At 46.3% G+C, this 6,971-nt stretch overlaps 3 non-coding genes across 3 annotated transcripts in view; all 3 read right to left on the minus strand.

Moving 5' to 3' along the window:
• Nucleotides 1-1,420, minus strand: part of LOC148165258 (large subunit ribosomal RNA) — a 4,039-nt gene extending 2,619 nt beyond the window's left edge. Inside the window, exon 1 of the ribosomal RNA XR_015771630.1 lies at nucleotides 1-1,420. This exon is cut by the window's left edge and continues 2,619 nt beyond it. This is a non-coding gene — a ribosomal RNA (large subunit ribosomal RNA).
• A 658-nt stretch (nucleotides 1,421-2,078) lies between these two features.
• Nucleotides 2,079-2,235, minus strand: LOC148165259 (5.8S ribosomal RNA). Its single transcript, XR_015771628.1, has one exon. It is a non-coding gene; the product is annotated as a 5.8S ribosomal RNA (ribosomal RNA).
• A 1,624-nt stretch (nucleotides 2,236-3,859) lies between these two features.
• LOC148165260 (small subunit ribosomal RNA) lies at nucleotides 3,860-5,780 on the minus strand. Its single transcript, XR_015771629.1, has one exon. It is a non-coding gene; the product is annotated as a small subunit ribosomal RNA (ribosomal RNA).
• Between the last annotated feature and the right edge of the window lie 1,191 nt (nucleotides 5,781-6,971).

Below are 6,971 nucleotides of genomic sequence, written 5' to 3' on the forward strand. Positions count from 1 at the left end.
AGTTCTGCTTACCAAAAATGGCCCACTTGGCACTCTGATTCGAGTCTCGCGGCTTCAATAGTTCGAGCAAGCCGGAGATCTCACCCATTTAAAGTTTGAGAATAGGTTGAGGCCGTTTCGACCCCAATGCCTCTAATCATTCGCTTTACCGGATGAAACTCGTATGCTATGAGCGCCAGCTATCCTGAGGGAAACTTCGGAGGGAACCAGCTACTAGATGGTTCGATTAGTCTTTCGCCCCTATACCCAGTTCCGACGATCGATTTGCACGTCAGAATCGCTACGGACCTCCATCAGGGTTTCCCCTGACTTCGTCCTGACCAGGCATAGTTCACCATCTTTCGGGTCCCAGCGTGTACGCTCTTGGTGCGCCTCTTCTCGCAATGAGAACGAGACGCCCCGGGAGTGCGGGGCGGCAGCCGTAACGACCGCCCATCCTCCCTTGGTCCGCGCAAGGCGGACCTTCACTTTCATTGCGCCTTTAGGTTTAGTTAAATCCCAATGACTCGCGCACATGCTAGACTCCTTGGTCCGTGTTTCAAGACGGGTCCTGAAAGTACCCAAAGCTATAGCGTCGCAGATCGGCGTTTCAACGAGGTCTGTCCGAGAACACCTCAGCGAACAGCCACCCGGGGACGGGACCGGCACCAGGTCCGATCACCATCACGACGGGCGCGCTTGCCGAAGGTCGGACGCTAACTGTGTAGCGGCCCCGCGCCATCTGTATACCGTCGAGCGAGCCGATCGGGAAACACCACGGGTTCATTCGGCGAACGGCGAACCGTCCGAACGAGCTCCACCGCGGGCCTTAGACCGGCACTCAACGGATCGCGACGTCCTACAGGGGGAGAAGTGCACGCGTTCGACGGCAGATCGACAAAACGAAAGGTGCAAACGACGCGTACGCCATCTGTCACACGATCGTCCAGCGCCGCCATCGAGTCACGCTGAATCTCCCCTTTCGACCTTTCGGGTTTCTCAGGTTTACCCCTGAACGGTTTCACGTACTATTGAACTCTCTCTTCAAAGTTCTTTTCAACTTTCCCTCACGGTACTTGTTCGCTATCGGTCTCGTGGTCATATTTAGCCTTAGATGGAGTTTACCACCCACTTAGGGCTGCACTCTCAAGCAACCCGACTCTGAGGAGAGATCCTCCCGTTATCGGCAGCGGTCGCTACGGGCCTGGCACCCTCTATGGGCTGTGGCCCCGTTCAAGATGGACTTGGACGCGCCGCACGATCTCGGGATGACGGATCCTCCCTAACACCACATTTCCCGGCGTCCGGTTTCGGCCGCGGGATTCGGTGCTGGGCTTCTCCCTGTTCGCTCGCCGCTACTGAGGGAATCCTAGTTAGTTTCTTTTCCTCCGCTTAGTAATATGCTTAAATTCAGCGGGTAGTCTCACCTGCTCTGAGGTCGCATATGAAAAATAAAAATTTTTCATTCGGTCATTTCGACGATCACGACACGTCTCCCATTCCTTGCTATACGTGTTCGTCATTTTTCTTTTTAAAAAATGGCTAAGTTTACAGAAACGCTTACGATCTGACGTCTGTCGCGATTTGCATTACACGTCTCGGACACGACGACCGTCTATAACGTTCTCAACCTTAAAACGCCATTTTTTTTTTTTAAATGACGACATGTTGAAGAAATAGGACGTGCTACGCCGAAAGACCAGCCAACAACTACAACAAGTAGTAGTTGGTCGCTTTCGCGTCTTAAGATGTCGCGCAAATTTACTCGCTGCACGAGAAACGCACACAAACACACGATTCTACGACACACCACGCAAGAACATGTGCCGACGTAAACACTTTCGTATTTATGATTCGCAAGGTGGACGTCCGACGGACTTTGTAAAAAAAAATACAAAGCATACCCGTCCCGTCCTTTTTGACGAAAAAACACGCTCGAGTAAACGTCTCGGCACACGTTCGAGGCGTGCGTCGTTATATCGTGACGTAAGTGACGATCACGTACATTAATGAGTACCTATTCGACGCGTCGCAACACATCCAACACGCTCCGACGTTTTCGTCCGAAAACGAAAACCGAGCAGTCTTTGAAATTGACACGACCCTCAGCCAGGAGTGGTCCGGGAACATTATATCCGAGGACCGCAATGTGCGTTCGAAATGTCGATGTTCATGTGTCCTGCAGTTCACAAGTTGACGCGCAATTAGCTGCGTTCTTCATCGACCCACGAGCCAAGTGATCCACCGTTCAGGGTAATCTTTTTAAAATTTAAACGCTCGTTCCACAAGAACCCCGATCATGCCGATCGTCCAGCTGTCTATACACGTCTTGCAAAAATTTTTGCGTACGTGCGTACATCCGAAACGAAAATGATCTTCGTGGTTCCGAAACGTGCCACGTCTAAAATTTCGGTGTTGTGGTATGGATATTTATGATTCTCGCTCTTAATTGTCTTTCGTCCGTACTTTCTCGTCTGAAAGGGAACGCGATCGTCGGTCTCAGTTTTACGCGTACGAAAAAATTAAAAAAAATATTAACCCAAACACAAATTTGTATCCGCGCACCGAAAAAGAAGCACTTTTCTTTTTCACGCGGTCTCTCCGCTTTTACACGCAAAGTACGAGCATGTATGTGTGAAGATGGGACATGTTCGATACGATTTTAATTAGGAATTTGCCAATTTCCTTTTTCTCAGCAATAATTTTAATAAATAATGCTGCTTTCTCTCATAAACTACATTTTCGGTAGTTTTCCTTTATTGTGTCTTTCATTTAGTGTGCGTGTGTGTGTGTCAAGCACTTTAAAAAGTGTGACGAAGAGACGGTTTTTGATCGATCGGAATGAACACATCATTACATCATCGTACTCGTTATGAAAAAGCGAATTAGTATCCGCCGTAAGCGAAAAGAGATTTTCGCGGGCGGTCTTTGTGTTCGTGTTTCAATTTTCTTTCTATATTTTTTCGTCGCCAAACCGAAGACAGATCGTGAATTTTGACGAAAAAATTTATAGACGTGCCAGACTGAGCGTCTAACATAAAATCCTCAAGTTTACCGTTCTATATCGTGACTTAATGACGATTGACGGTGTATATAATTTTGAAATGGTGCAGTCGTACGCTCCGTAAAGAGAATTTTACCGTTTCTAACGAAATCACTTTACCACATCTACCAAAAACATTAAAAAAGCAAGGTGTGATGTGTGTGCGATCGCTCGTTTAACGGCGCTTTCAAAAAACTCTTTGAAGCGTCTAACGACGAACATCATTCACGCGAATCGTAGAATCGGGAGCGTTTCTCGCCGGTCCCGTAGCCGGGCGTAAATCATTTAAAACCCACGGTGTCGTAACCTAATTCGACACCTGCGATTTTCTTCTTTCTCGACTACTCTGCTACATCCTCTCCGTGTGTCCGAAAAAAGAGGACTTCTAACGTCTTTCGACTTTCGCGGTGGAGTTCACAACTTTCCGCGATCCGGTCGAAAAACCGAAAGCGTCCCTCCTTCTTTCCATCATTGGAAAAGATCGAGAGATAGTACAAAAAAAATCAAAAAATCTAGGTACCCGAAGAAACAGCCGTATGCCCGAGCGAATTCGGTTTTTCTCGTTCAAAAAAGGTGAAAAACTCGATCGCAAGGACCGGCGCTGCGGGCCAGCGTAACGCTATTGTTTTTCCGAATATGTACGATTCGTAGTTCAAAACGTCGTACACACGGTGTTTCAAAAAGAAACAAGCAACGGCACGACAAAAGATCGTGCCGTCGACTCCATGTCATCGACGACGGTGTTGTAAAAACATAAAGTGTACATCGACACGATCAAATGAAAATGCATAATAATAAATTATACATATGTCAAAATTCGTGTGTACGAGGACACGTTAATGATCCTTCCGCAGGTTCACCTACGGAAACCTTGTTACGACTTTTACTTCCTCTAAATGATCAAGTTTGGTCATCTTCCCAGCGACATCGACGACGTCGAAACGCCATCGCGTACCGGTCCGAAGACCTCACTAAATCATTCAATCGGTAGTAGCGACGGGCGGTGTGTACAAAGGGCAGGGACGTAATCAACGCGAGCTTATGACTCACGCTTACTGGGAATTCCTCGTTCATGGGGAACAATTGCAAGCCCCAATCCCTAGCACGAAGGAGGTTCAGCGGGTTACCCGGACCGCTCGGTCAGGGAGGACACGCTGATTCCTTCAGTGTAGCGCGCGTGCGGCCCAGAACATCTAAGGGCATCACAGACCTGTTATTGCTCAATCTCGTGCGGCTAGAAGCCGCCTGTCCCTCTAAGAAGAATTGTTTGTACGCCGACAGTAAAAACCGCGCACGACCACCGGGCGAACCCAGGATCGACGGGCCTTTGGGATGTCGAAATACGCCTATTTAGCAGGCTAGAGTCTCGTTCGTTATCGGAATTAACCAGACAAATCGCTCCACCAACTAAGAACGGCCATGCACCACCACCCACCGAATCAAGAAAGAGCTCTCAATCTGTCAATCCTTCCGGTGTCCGGGCCTGGTGAGGTTTCCCGTGTTGAGTCAAATTAAGCCGCAGGCTCCACTCCTGGTGGTGCCCTTCCGTCAATTCCTTTAAGTTTCAGCTTTGCAACCATACTTCCCCCGGAACCCAAAAGCTTTGGTTTCCCGGAAGCTGCCCGCCGAGTCATCGGAAGAACGTCGGCGGATCGCTAGCTGGCATCGTTTATGGTTAGAACTAGGGCGGTATCTGATCGCCTTCGAACCTCTAACTTTCGTTCTTGATCAATGAAAGCGTTTTTGGCAAATGCTTTCGCTTCTGTCCGTCTTGCGACGATCCAAGAATTTCACCTCTAACGTCGCAATACGAATGCCCCCATCCGTTCCTATTAATCATTACCTCGGGGTTCCGAAAACCAACAAAATAGAACCGAGGTCCTATTCCATTATTCCATGCACACAGTATTCAGGCGAAGTTTTAGCCTGCTTTAAGCACTCTAATTTGTTCAAAGTAAACGTGCCGGCCCACCTCGACACTCAATGAAGAGCACCGCGGCGGGATTGAGTTGGGCCGCCCTCTCGAGCTAAGCCCACCGGCAGGACGTCCCGCGGCACGCCAGTTGACACCGCGAACGATGAACCGGCGGCGCGGGACACAGATTCGACTACGAGCTTTTTAACCGCAACAACTTTAATATACGCTATTGGAGCTGGAATTACCGCGGCTGCTGGCACCAGACTTGCCCTCCAATTGATCCTCGTTAAAGGGTTTAGAGTGTACTCATTCCGATTACGGGGCCTCGGATGAGTCCCGTATCGTTATTTTTCGTCACTACCTCCCCGTGCCGGGAGTGGGTAATTTGCGCGCCTGCTGCCTTCCTTGGATGTGGTAGCCGTTTCTCAGGCTCCCTCTCCGGAATCGAACCCTGATTCCCCGTTACCCGTTACAACCATGGTAGGCGCAGAACCTACCATCGACAGTTGATAAGGCAGACATTTGAAAGATGCGTCGCCGGTGCGAGACCGTGCGATCAGCGTAAAGTTATTCAGAGTCACCAAGTTGTACGATGACGGAGACCGCCACCGATTGGTTTTGATCTAATAAAAGCGCTCCTTCCGTTTCCGGTTGGAGCTCTGTTTGCATGTATTAGCTCTAGAATTACCACAGTTATCCAAGTAAATGTGGGTACGATCTAAGGAACCATAACTGATTTAATGAGCCTTTCGCGGTTTCACCTTAATTTGGCTTGTACTGAGACATGCATGGCTTAATCTTTGAGACAAGCATATGACTACTGGCAGGATCAACCAGGGAACTGCGTTCTTGTTTTAAAATAAGAGAGTTTTAGTCTTTCTTTCCTTCTAGTCATATAAGCTACAATAATCGTAGAATTTCGGAAAGACACCTGCTGCTCTTATAAAAAACTGAACACTTTCCTATTATTGTTTTGAAGAAAGTGTGCGTGTCTGCGAAACGAAAACCTCGTAAGAAGAGACGTAACGCCACGCGATCTTTCTGGATGGAAAATTTTTCGACATTTTTCTCACATCATCCTTGATTGAATCTCCTGCAACAATTTTATTCTTATTCATCCGTTCTAAGTTGTCGTCGTCGTCGAAATAAATAATTTGTACACACTTCGGGGTACACGTTTGTCAAAATTCATGAAATGCAACGTAACATTTTTACTTTAATAAATTTTTACAGTGCATTCAGATCGACTAAACGAACAACGACGGATGAATTGATTTATGGATTTTTATTTGTTGCGACTCATCGGAGGAGAGAGTGAAGAAAAAATAATCCAATATCATGGTTACGGAATAATTTTCTATGACTTTTTCATCCTTGTTTGAATCTTGCAACAATTAATTTTATTCATCCGTTCTAAGTTGTCGTCGTCGTCGAAATAAATAATTTGTACACATTTCGGTACACGTTTGTCAAAATTCATGAAATGCAACGTAACATTTTACTTTAATAAATTTTTACAGTGCATTCAGATCGACTAAACGAACAACGACGGATGGATTACTTATTTTTGTTGCGACTCATCGGACGAAAAGTAGAAACATAATCCTCCATTGTAATATAGTTTTTACGGAAAATTTTTCTTTTATTTTATATCCTTGATTGAATGCTGCATTTTATCCGTCTTTTTTTCGTCAAAAACAGAGATCAATGCGATTCATCGGACGAAGAAATAATTTCCCAGTTCAAAATTTAGAGATTTTTGGGCACATCGACTTGAAATTTTATCGTAAAGAAAAAATATCGTCGTCGACAAGCAAAAGTTCAAACATTCTCCATACTCTTCGCTAGATTGAAAGCGACGGTTTATTGTGAGATTTCTCTTTAGAAATATTCACACGTTACGAGTTTATGAAATTTTATTTATTTCAAAATTCTCGCTCGGACTTTAGTGAGTTGACGCATTTGTTAATTTTTGGTCGTTCTGACACGAACACATAAAATCTTTGATTGCATTTGGACCGCTAACATAGA

Source organism: Gnatocerus cornutus, unplaced genomic scaffold (assembly GCF_029298725.1).
Source record: "Gnatocerus cornutus isolate USDA-ARS CGAHR unplaced genomic scaffold, icGnaCorn1.1 ctg00000433.1, whole genome shotgun sequence".
Lineage (NCBI taxonomy): Eukaryota > Metazoa > Arthropoda > Insecta > Coleoptera > Tenebrionidae > Gnatocerus > Gnatocerus cornutus.